At 35.8% G+C, this 12,224-nt stretch overlaps 2 protein-coding genes across 5 annotated transcripts in view; one reads left to right on the top strand and one right to left on the bottom strand.

The window, feature by feature from the left end:
* The window catches only part of bahd1 (bromo adjacent homology domain containing 1), a 70,151-nt gene that overhangs the window by 27,020 nt on the left and 30,907 nt on the right, over nucleotides 1-12,224 (top strand). The window contains exon 1 of one of the 4 annotated variants that reach the window (XM_087290714.1): nucleotides 10,410-10,625. The exons of 2 other annotated variants lie outside the window; for them this stretch is intronic. The gene's annotated coding sequence lies outside the window, so the exon portion shown is untranslated. Of the gene's footprint in view, nucleotides 1-10,409; nucleotides 10,788-12,224 lie in introns of those variants that run through there. One more of the 4 variants, XM_087290713.1, reaches the window with a different exon arrangement.
* The window catches only part of LOC147839992 (uncharacterized), a 782,854-nt gene that overhangs the window by 750,950 nt on the left and 19,680 nt on the right, over nucleotides 1-12,224 (bottom strand). The window lies entirely within an intron of this gene.

Raw genomic sequence — 12,224 nt, 5'->3', positions numbered from 1 at the left:
AGATTATATGGTACACTGTATAATAGGGGTGTGAACCTACACTGGTCTCACAGTTCAGTTATGATTATCATGCCATCGATTCGGTTCAATTCGAAATCTCAGTGTATTACGGTGCATTGACTATGCTTTCCATATACAATTACATTTTTTTTCTTCACAACACAAGAATTTTTTAAAATGAAAATCTATAAATATAATAATATTTATAAATTATTTATAGTACAATTTTGTCCTATAATACAAGTAATGATATACAGTTGAAGTCAGAATTATTAGCCCCCCCAGTTTATTTTTCCCCAATTTCTGTTTAACGGAGAGAAGATTTTTTTCAACACATTTCTAACATAATAGTTTTAATAACTAATCTCTAATAACTGATTTATTTTGTCTTTGCCATGATGACAGTAAATAATATTCAACTAGATATTTTTCAAGACACTTCTATACAGCTTAAAGTGACATTTAAAGGCTTAACTAGGTGAACTAGGTTAAATAGGCAGGTTAGGGTAATTAGGCAAGTTGTTTTATGACAATGGTTTGTTCTGTAGACTGCCTGAAAAAAAATAGCTTAAAGGGGCTAATAATTTTAATTTAAATGGTTCTTAAAAAATTAAAAACTGCTTTTATTTTAGCTGAAATAGAAAAACAAAAAAGACTTTCTCTAGAAGAAAAAAATATTATCAGACATACTGTGAAAATGTCCTTGCTCTGTTAAATATCATTTGGGAAATATTTAAAAAAGAAAAGAAAATACAAAGGGGGTTAATAATTCTGACATCAACTGTATATGAACTGCCCCTTTAATTTGACGTGCTCAAAGAAAACACTCTTTTTGAATGTTTCAAACAAAACTCCAATACATGCACAGAAGACAGCATGAGATTTTATAGCAAATAAAATAATGTAAATATTATCCCTCTTACTTGTCAACCGAGGTCATACACCCCTATGATTGGTCACTGTCTTCACCCTGAAATAAAAGCCCTGTTCACCGATGATTGACGCAGGAAGAACAGCTGCGGTTACAGTATATATGTGCATAATACGCAGTTATCACAGGTAATCCGTAATAGACACAGTGGAGGAAACTCGCACCACAAGCACGCTCGTGTCTGGATCCACAAGTATCAATTTTATAGCCAAGAGGAGAGGAACAGTTACCTCATGAACGCACCCGTGGGTCAAATATTCAAAGTGAGAGAGAGAGAGGTAAAGATGGATTTTTACAACATTTCTCCCTAGTAGTGAAATAGCAGTGTGCTGTGCCTTCTTCATTGTCAATGAAAGACTGTCCAGCAAACTCGCAAGCAGTTGAACTGTGCATAATTATACCTTTTAAGAAGTAGGAGTGTTTTATTTACTCACCCTTGCCTTCTTCGCCATAGTATTCTAATGCGACATCGCGCATTGGAGATAAATGACATTAGTATGTAATAACCGGTTATGATCTACTACTGAACCAATATTGAATTGTCCCTATCTGCATCGCGGTGCACTGAAGAAACAATTAATTTTGATACCTTTAGTTTCTACAGATACACACTTTGTGATCAGTTCAGTACTCTGCATCGGGCGATACCCTGAGCTCTGGTATCAGAATCGGTATCGGGAAGGAGGGTATCAGAACATCTCTAATGTCTATGTGTAGATGTTCAACAAAAGTGTATTTGAGTATTTAAGGAATGTGTTGTCCTCAAAGTCCTCGGATGGTTGGCACCATCTCTTCACAGGTCTTGACTCTGATCAAGTAGCACTGCACAATCTCTAGAGGCTTCGGTATAGGCATTCCTACTGTATGTGAAAAATAGAGCAAAGAAAATGTTCATAATGTATTTCAACAAGAGATATTAATGTGCATGTGAAAATGCTTTTGAAGTGATCCATTCTATAAGTATGCTACCATAAAAAATCACTTGAGAAAAGCGACAGTACATCATAACTGGTTTTGTTTGTTGGTCATTCGCAATGCACTGTGAGAACTATTAATAATATTGTGAATAATGATCAATTTCAAATGATCTTTCCTTTCACAAGACATCAGTGTGGTTGTATGTTTATTTTTCATCTCTAAAAAAACAGTAACTATTGAGTCTCATTAAATCTCCAAGGACCACAGATTCAGCTTAAAATAATCTTTAATGTTCTACCAAAGAAAATAAGTCACCTCTTAGATGACCTGAGGGTGAAAATCTTTGTATATTCCTTTAATCAGCACTAATAAACGGGCAATATTCTAGTAATTTTCTGCTAATAAGCAAGTTGTTAATACCGAGAGTTGATCCTCAGAATAAATTGTTAGCGTAAATTAAATTAGCAAAACAGGGTTAACAGTGTTGGTTTAGATTAGTTTCATTGTTAATGACTTTAGTTATGAGATTATTAAACATTATTAGAGTACAAAAGTGATGTCCGCCTTACACAACATTTGCGTTTAATGACTTTATTTTTAAGCACTTTGTTTTATTAGACGGAGTTAAACACTAAACTGTAAACTGATATCTAATTTCTAACTTTAAAAAGTCACTTTGCAATTACTTATTCAATTTACTAACAATTTCGGTATTGAAATAGTTTCAAAGTCAATCCTACATCATTTATTTAAGTAGGCAGATGTGCTTATGAATATAGTACCCAAAAATTGGTAAGCATGCCTCCATACACACATTTGTGCATCAGTGTCTTAAGCAATATTATGACTGACCAAAGCCATTTGAAATAATTAAAAGAATGAAATAAGTTACTAGCATTTGATGGGTGAATAATGCAATTTGAAAGCATAATATTTTTTTGTATTCAAATCAACCCAATCTCATGGGGAAATATATTTTTCACATTGTCAGAATTCATACAATTTTAAAAAGGAGGTGTGGCCCTAAACCCCACCTCTGGCATGGCTATGAGCAAAGTAAAACGTACAAATGAGATTATACAAATTGTATGTGAGCATGTTTTAAGAGTGGCATGTTTGACTAAAGGCTGTAAAAGTACGTTGTACTAAATTGACCAAACGTGATAAGATATTAATAATTATATATTTTCCACTTAGCTGTTTTTAGTAATAGCAATAATGATGATGATGATGATGATAATGATGATAAAAGCAAATCAGAATTTTAGGATGATTTCTTGCTAAAAATTCTGCATTGAAATCACAGGATTACATTACATTTTAAAACTTATTCAAATAGCAAACAGTTATTTTAAATAATACATATACTTTTATATAACATGTTAATTCTTTTTTTAAATATCTTTTATATATTTTTTACTGTTTTTTTGTGCATTGTATCAAATAAATGCAGCCATAATGAGCAGAAGACACTTTTTAAATATATATTTTAAAATGTTGTGAATTACACAAAACTTGCTGCAAAAAAAGATTATAAGGTGTGTTTTGCAGTGAGTGCTATCATTTTAAACATCTTAAGAACCTTTATTGATTATAAAGAATGGAATAGAAAGTTCTGTGAGTGAAAATGTTTCTTCATGGAACTGTTGCTGGCAACAACGTTATTTTTTTTTCAGAGTATTGGAGGTTTTCCATAAGAAGTTGTACTTCTTGTACACATTCTTTATACACAGTTATGGTATGAGGATGGTTTGGAGGCCATGATGGACAGAGGCCAGTTAAACCCCTACTCTTTTTCAAAAGACATCATTGGATTTTTAACTCCCACAGAGAGTCAGGACTTTGGCTTAACGTCATATCCGAAAGACTGCACTCACTGAGCAGTATAGAGTCCCCTTCTACTGTGGCGTTAGGACCCACAGAGACCACAAGTTGAGCGCCCCCTGCTGATCTCACTAACCACTTCCAGCAGTAACCTAGCTTTACCATGTTATCTCCCATCCAGGTACTGACCGGGCGGAGCTCTGCTTAGCTTCAATGGATGACCATGTAAGAGTTGCAGAGACAAAAAAAAAACTTTCATTTACAAAAAAAAAAAAAATGTTTTACTTTTTATTGAAATGAATGTTTTAATTTGGTTTTCATATATTTTCTACACTAACAGGCAGAACTTTATTGATCTCCTTGGAGGAATTTCTCTCCTGTTGGTATCAGTGACATATGGGCGACCAAGCTTTAATCGCAGTCCTCTGCTTTACCATCTGATCTATCAAAGGCAGTGAGCATCTGTTAAATGAGGCTGAATTATGTGAGTTAAGTAGCCCATTTCAAATGTTTCGTTTTCTCATTAAATCAGCATGAAAACGCATTTCAAGTAGCATGAGATAATCGTGTTCAGGAGAAGGCCACGCTGAAGGCCGATCTGCGTGAAAAACAGCTTTACTTTGAGGTTTATGATACCAGGTTGTGTCAGTGTAACAGAAGCTTCGCTTGTGGTGTTATTCCTTACCTCTGTTCATTTGTTTTAAGTTGCTGTTTTCTCGATGGAAATCTGAAATGGCAAAGACATTTGTGCTGCTTTTATCATGACCGGTTCATAAAACAGAAAACCCTTGTCTCCTTTTCTAAAGCTTACTAATGGACTCTGATGCTTGATAGAAGGGTCTTATATTTCCACCCACTTTATTGCTAAGATTTATGTCAGAGCTGAGGCCATGTTTGCCATCCTGACACATGCAGTGTGTGTTTTATAGACTGCCTGATTAAAACGGCATAATCAACATTTTAGGGACAGTTCATTAAACATCTTTACTCTCTTATCTGAGACGTTGACGCCTCGGAGGAGGAATCTTTCATAATAATATCCTAGTTAATGTTTGATTGTATGTGTGCAGATCTGGCCTCAAGCTGTCTTTTTTTCAAGTGCTTGTCTATTTGATCGAAGAAATCAAATTCCTTCTTTTTTATCCTACTTGGTATAAAATAGTATAAATACACAGAAATAATGAAGCTTTTTGAGTATTGTTGACATTTTTCAGATTAGCCTTGATGTTTTTATCTGTTATGTCTGTAGAGGTTTTATCATCTGTTATTGAACGTGCTCATTATAGAGAGCTCAAGCTCTGTCGCTTTATTCACTTAACACATTGTCATAACAAAACACGATCCGGTTCCGCAACTATTTTTGTGTCTTAATCATCAGCGATGGTGACGCACAAAATTACTATTTTAGAAACCATTTCAATTTCCACGACCTTGCAGCAGAACAACAGCATATAATACTCAGACTATGATCTCCTCAGGTACAGAATATGTGCTCTATTCAGTGTTAAATGCTGTCTATGCAAGTTTAAATGCCATTTTACATTTGAGCCAGTGACATTTATTGCTGAACTACTGAAAGCAGTAGCAGATTACCATTAGCCGTTAGCAGACGGTTTGAAAATGAAAGTCAGAACTGTGACTCATTGCAAATCAACAACATCAGTCACTCATTAATAATGTTTAATAGATTTATTATGTATTAATTAGATTAAAAGCTTTTACTGTTTCATTGGGAGTGCAGTGGCTGATATTTAAAGTGCGCTTGAAATCTAAATTTACACTGTTTATTTTGTTAGCTTACGTTGTTATGTGTAGGGTGAATAATTAATCTGTGCAAGTTAATCCACTGAAAAAATGTATTAGTAGTATGGCTTTACAATTGATTGCTATAAAAAAATGATTGGGATCTTGATTCGACTCTTCACACCAGTGGTGTCAAACTCAATTATTGGAGGGCTGTAGTCCAGTTCCAGCACTGCTTCAACAGCTATCTGTAGGTATCAAACAAGCTTAAAGCACTTGACTAGTTTGATCAGGTGTGTTTAAAGTTCGGGTTGGCCCTCTAGTAACTGGTTTTGACACATGTGCTCCACACGATCTCAATCCAGCATCTCTACGAATAATGTTCAGACAGATTGCAAGCATATGTCTCAAACATAATAATTCAACTTTAGAATTATGAATAGTTATATTCTGATGTCATCACTTTACTGTGCGTTTACTACTAGGACAAATTTCTCATGTCTATACAAGATTTAGCATTTTAACCAACAGTAGACCTATACAACGGCCTAATATTATTCTTATTGTTTTACCATATATATTTGAGAAATAACAATAAAGCTAGCTTACTAATATTAAACTTTATTATACATCTAAAGAGTCATGAGAGAATTGCGATTCTCATTTTAGCCAGATTCGTGCAGCCCTAGATTTTAGTGGTAATCTTCAATAAAAAAAACCTCTGACCATTCCATGTTTGGAGTGGAGGTCCTTCTATTGACGTCAACCTTAGAAATTCCACCGGAACTGCATATTAATACCCTCTCTTATCTTGAAGTTTGCTAATTGCTATGATGGAATACTGCACAAAAGAAAGTCCAGCCCCTACTCAATATCTCATTTCAGTTGGAAGTACATCAACATAATAAAATAAGTCTCAGAAACTTACAGGTGATGCAAATTTTAAAGTACACATGAAATCAAAACTAACGTTGCTAGTTTTGTGGTGAACAATTCATTTGTGCATGTCATGATTAGAAAAAAAATGTTTGCCCTTCTAATCTTTAATTGAAATCTGAAAGTGCACTTCCTGTTTGTTTTTAGTTCAATTCTTAGATTAGGGCTGTCCGAGGTATTGGATGTGGTTAACATACTTAACCACGCCCCTCCAACTGTCAATTTTGACAGAGCAATGAAGACAAACAAGAAATGGTGAGAAGGAGGTGTCTGTTAGGTTGTAATAGCTTTCTCAAAACTTTTTCCCATTCTTTAGGAATGAAATGCATAATTTACTACATCAAATCAGCTCACAGTAGATAAAAACAAGCCACTGCCACTGTTTTCTCAAACAATATTTGTTTCTCTAGGAACTGCATCACAATATGATTTAAAAAATGGCCGCAGCTACTGATTCATGCAGACCTTAAATGTTTTGGTGCAGACAGACAAATTGCTTGTTGCTGGAATCTTGTTGTGTCACGTATTGTTAGGACACAGTGTAAGTGTATTTTTAACTGCATTTAGAATATGTGGCTATTTATTATTGGCCATTTCTCTCAGATGCCATATCTTCACCACAGACTTAGTTAGGTTTTTTTTCAAGCATTAACATTGTCATCCTTTTGTTTCAGTTATCAAAACTAGTTTAGAGTTTGGCTGCCGCTTTAAAGCTTAATACTTTCCCAGTGATTTACGCCTTCATATAAAACGGCTGGATTTTATATTATTCATCTATATCTCTTATCTCTCTACCAATTAATTGATTGTTTTCTTTTAAGACAAAGCAAATGCACACCAAATCATCACTGTATGAAGATATTTAGGCTACACCATGCCTCAGTTGAACAGTTCTCCTTCAGTAGAACACTGTTCGAAATCTTAATGTATAGATAATGGTTAATGATCTGGAAGTACATTACCACTTCTTTTTCTGTTAAGTGTAGGGGAGAGCGGAACGTATGTAACGTGGGACAAAAGTAACAAAGTGGTTTTCTCTGAGCTCTGTCAACATGTGCTTTATAGGCAGCACATTCAGCATGCAACCCTTGATGGAGCTGCCAAATATCACCTGATTTTGGGACTGTGTATTTGTTAGCTCCGAATTTTAGTTTTTAAGTACAAAAAGTAAATTATTGTAGCTGTCCTTTTTTTCTGTATTACAAGTTGTGTTTACTTCAGATGTTTAATTAAATGAATTAATTTTGCCAGTATTAATAAAAAATATTCTAAAATTGTAGAAAATGTCAACATTTTGCAATGTTGGATTGCTTCTGAAACATTTGATGGCGCTGAAATTTTAAATGAAAATCCAGTTTAATATTTTTTGAAAAATTAAAGGACAAAATATATTTAATAAACAAGGTCATAGTCAGATATATTTAAAATACACAAGAATAAGTCAGTAAATCTAGCAAATATTATTCTTACTTTTGACTCACCTGTGTGTTACTTTTGTCCTTGCTTAAAAGTAACAATGTGCAACTTTTGTTTAAAGTGAAGTTATATAGGGTATTTCCCATATATATCCCGATATACTTCCTGTGAATGATAAAATTGACTTTTTTTTATTTTATTTATATATTGTTTACAGCATTGATGTTGCTATGTAATTAAAAATCAGTTAAATAGACTTCAGCATTCATTTATTTGTTTAAGCTTAATAAGAGCGCAGAAACACCATTGCAAATATGGGGTAAAATAAATGTCCATATTTTAAAGACATGTTAAAATGTAATTTAATGCAGTGCTTCTTGTACAACCCGAGACCCACTTATTGTATATCAATCAGGCAGTAAAGATTGTTGTTTTTTAAAGAAAACAGACCTTAAACATGCCAATTTTGTAACAGCAAACAGTTTGACCCAGGTTACTGAAAAATTAAAAACCCTTCTGCATATAGAGTTGTTCTACATGAATACAAAATAACACCTGACTGTGACAGACCCCCTCTTGTGAGTTAGTAACCACAGCAAAAATATATTTCTGTTACAAACATTATCTGTTAATTTGTTTTTTTATGAAATATGGTTCTTTCATCCCTGCTCTCCCCCTACTGAAATTTCCCTTTTCCCTATAAACAACCCATTGCAATGCAGTAAATCAGCTGTGAATAAAAAACAACACAAAGTTAAATATTTACACAGTGTGAATGTAAAGTGTATAAACATTTTTGTTAGTTTGTTTCTTTAAATATAAATTTTAAGGAATACTAAATCAAGTAAAAAGATAGGCAATTTTGTGTCAGAAAACTAAAATACTGTTTTAGTTTCTGTAAGTTTGCAACAATTTGTTTTAAACAAAAGTGTAACTTTATTGAACATATTGTGTTTTTTATCATTATTGTTGCTTCAAAAGAACACTGTAGCAGCATAATTGTCTCAAAATGAAATCCATTTGTAGCTGTAAAATAATGCACTAGAAGACCAAAATACACTGTGAAAAATGTATATGATGGATTAATTTCTGGCAGAATGATATCAGAAAATAATCTCACTGTAGACCATTTCAATGTGGTCATGTCAATGGCCCATGAACATTTCCTGCTTGTTATCAAACTCAATCAAACCTTAATGTTAAAACAGCTCTCATAACATCATTTATCAATATGTGGCTCTTTTTACATTCTCGAAAGACAAGTGAAGTTTATTTATAAACTGATTTCAAGAGGATCACGTGCTTATGGTTGCTTGCAGCCGGTCCCGCATTATTCAATTTATGATTCACCAATCAGATGATTCCTAAGCCACTATAAATACACTAAGTTTCACAAAACGACCATATTCGTTTTGAAGAACCCCCCTTCCACCTCCTTCTCCTTTCCTAGATGAGTGGCACGGTGGCCCAGTGGTTAGTACTGTTGCCTCACAGCAAAAATGTCATTGGTTCTAGTCCTTACTAAGCCAGCCAACGTTTCTGTGCAGAGTTTACATGTTCTCCGTACTCACATGGGTTTCACCCCCAGTTTTCTCCCATCGTCCAAAAACATACAACTTAAGTTAATTCTACCTCCTTCTGCTTTCAGATGGGTGGCACGGTGGCCCAGTGGTTAGTACTGTTGCCTCACAGCAAGAATGTCATTGGTTCTAGTCCTAACATACAACTTAAGTTAATTGACTAATCCAAATCTGCACCATAGACATGCTTCTAGTTATCTCTTAAGAGCAATCACTATCTGTTCATTAGCGACTACAGCAGGGGAGTCCTCGAGATCTACTTAAACTCCCCTCTCTCCTTGCAAATGGGAGAGATCCCCGGTCTCAAGGATCTTATGAGCTCAGGGCTCTCTCCCGTGACAGCATGCCAAACAAGCTTTATAATCAATCATCAGCTAAGTGTGAACTCTTGAAAGAAATAAAAAATGTAAAACAGTAAATACGTTGTGACCATTGTTTTTGCTTACATCCCTCAAAATGGTCTATATTGTTTTATTGTTATTTTTTGTGAACAACATTTTCGTGAATTGAATGCATATAACTGTCTATTAACCATTATATACAAATATAATAGACTCAGTTGGGTGTGTTTTACCCCTCGACAAATATCAGTGAGGATTCTTTTATATTTCCCTGTAGTATTTATATTTACACTGAATTATTATTCAGTTTTAAACCCCTAAAATAGGATTACATGGTGGCAGATCTTTTGCAGTGCAATTTATGAATGTGTTTATATTAGCCTGAGGTTTCACACACATTGTACATTAAAAAGGGCAAGAAGCTAAGCTTGACAAGCATTCTGTAATGAGAAAGGTCAAAAACCAGCCTGTCTGAATTAGATTTGACTTAAGAAACTAAGGCTTGTTCCTGGAAGGATTATTGGAGCAAAAGCTTCAGTATTTCTACACCTGAGCAGATATAATCATTTAAACGATAAATCGTGCCTAGACAGCTCTGATAACCTCGGTCGAACTTTTTCCCCTTTGGAAATTATTCCATTATCTAGTTTCTGAGTAGGCTATTGCTGATGATGAGATAGTCCAAGGCAGTCCATTATGTAATAGCTGTTGATCCAAGGCACTTGCTCGCTGCATGAGATCAAGCACTGACCAACAGAGAGTTTTCCGGAGCGGTGGGGTCTAAACCTCCTCATTTTTTGGGGGGATTCTGTTGTTGTGGGTATTTTTCATCCCTCAACTACCTGAGTGATGCTAACGAGAGCTCGTCCCAGCGCAGCGGCGGCTTTCACGAATGCAGCGCATGAATATTATCTGGAGCTGCACGCTACTTCGGAAGTAGGTCACCGATTAAACGTGTCTTGTCAGCTGTGTGTGCTCCCCTCGTTTCATTTCACTGTTGAACATCGATATTATTGTAATAGCCCGACAACTGGACCCTTGTCGCTCGCGGAATGTGATTATTTGATCGGGAATACGGCGGAGTGAGTGGATGACGAGGTAAATGAAGGATTACTAATCTGTTTTATCTTGGTTATGCGCTTTTCTCTCGCGCTCGCTCTCCGCTGGGGAAACAGCCCGAAACATGACATGATCCGCGATCATTTTTCGCTATGAATTCGGTTCGAGAGATGCTTTTTTGAGTTCGACTTGAGAAACTGTTCTTCCGTCGTGCTCAGGATACCGCCGCGGAGCTCGGAAATTTCGCCAGGGACCGATCGAGCGCTTTCCGCTTCGGCGTTTGATTCTCACGGTTGGCCGTTTAGTGTCGATTTCAGCACTGGCGGTGATAGCTCGGGTTCGAGTTGGCCGTGGTGGTTCGGTTTCGCAGTTATGAGGTATGCGGTGGATGAAACCGTGGGATGAGAGACGAACAACGTTGTTTTTTTTAGTGTGTGTGTGTATGTGTGTTATGTGTGTGTGATACGCCCTATGAGCCGCGCGAGCTCCTCTCATCATCATACACCTCCAGCACGCGCTCGCTGCCTTTATCCAGGATTACTTTAATCGCGCTGTACATTTCACTGAGATGTTTCCTTCTTTCTGGTTTCTATCCACACCTTCCCGTTCTCCATATCTGCAGTGTAGGAGGAAATACAACAGCTTTTCGCGCACAGTCAGTGGCTGAATTTCAGATTACACGAAGGGAACAACAACAACTTTGGTCTTCGCGTCAGATATCACGTTTAAAGCGCCTATTGAAACGCAGACTATGCGCGTTTTTCTCTTTAACGTTTTCGTTTTACCCGACATGCCAGATGGCTATCCGGTTATTTGCCAGAAAGTCATGGGCTGATACCTCAACCCGAAAAAAAACACCCGGAATGCTGGTAAATTATGGGCAGCGGTCCATTTCCCTTCACCCACTCCTGAAACTAGAAAGGGAACCTCTAATTTTCCACAGCATAGTGCCAACAATTCATCGTCCAGCTACCTTGGACTGGGGAGTTTGTTTTGTGTCAGTCAATTGGACGTGACCAGCAGTTAGTCTATTATTTTATGAGCCCCACATCCGTCCAGATCAATAACTTGTGACATTCGCAGAATTACAGACTGTTGATTTAGATTTTAGTGGTCCTTCGGATGTTTATTTAAAGCTTTTGACATTGGTGAACACACACCGTGAGATTGAATTGCTGTAATTGCTGTGAAGCAAGTAGAATGGATTTAAAAGCTTACAGTTTTTCTTTTATGTGTTAAGTTTTTAATCAGGTTAATGTTGATTTTGTGAAATTTTAGAAATGCAAGATGTAATTTTTTCAAAAAAAATTCAAAGATTGCTGTATGTTTATTCACCCTGAGACCACACAATATAGATGACTTTTTCTCTTCAGCTTAGAGATTTTTTTTCGTTATATGAAACTGTGGTCCTTGGTGATACCTGGAATGCCTATCAATGGCTGCTGGTACTCTAAAGTAGAAAACTAAACAAAACCA

Source organism: Danio rerio, chromosome 17 (genome assembly GCF_052040795.2).
Source record: "Danio rerio strain M-AB ecotype USA chromosome 17, GRCz13ab, whole genome shotgun sequence".
Taxonomy (NCBI): Eukaryota; Metazoa; Chordata; class Actinopteri; order Cypriniformes; family Danionidae; genus Danio; species Danio rerio.
The sequence above is the reverse complement of the archived record's forward strand: the minus strand, read 5'-3'. Positions and strand labels throughout refer to the sequence as shown.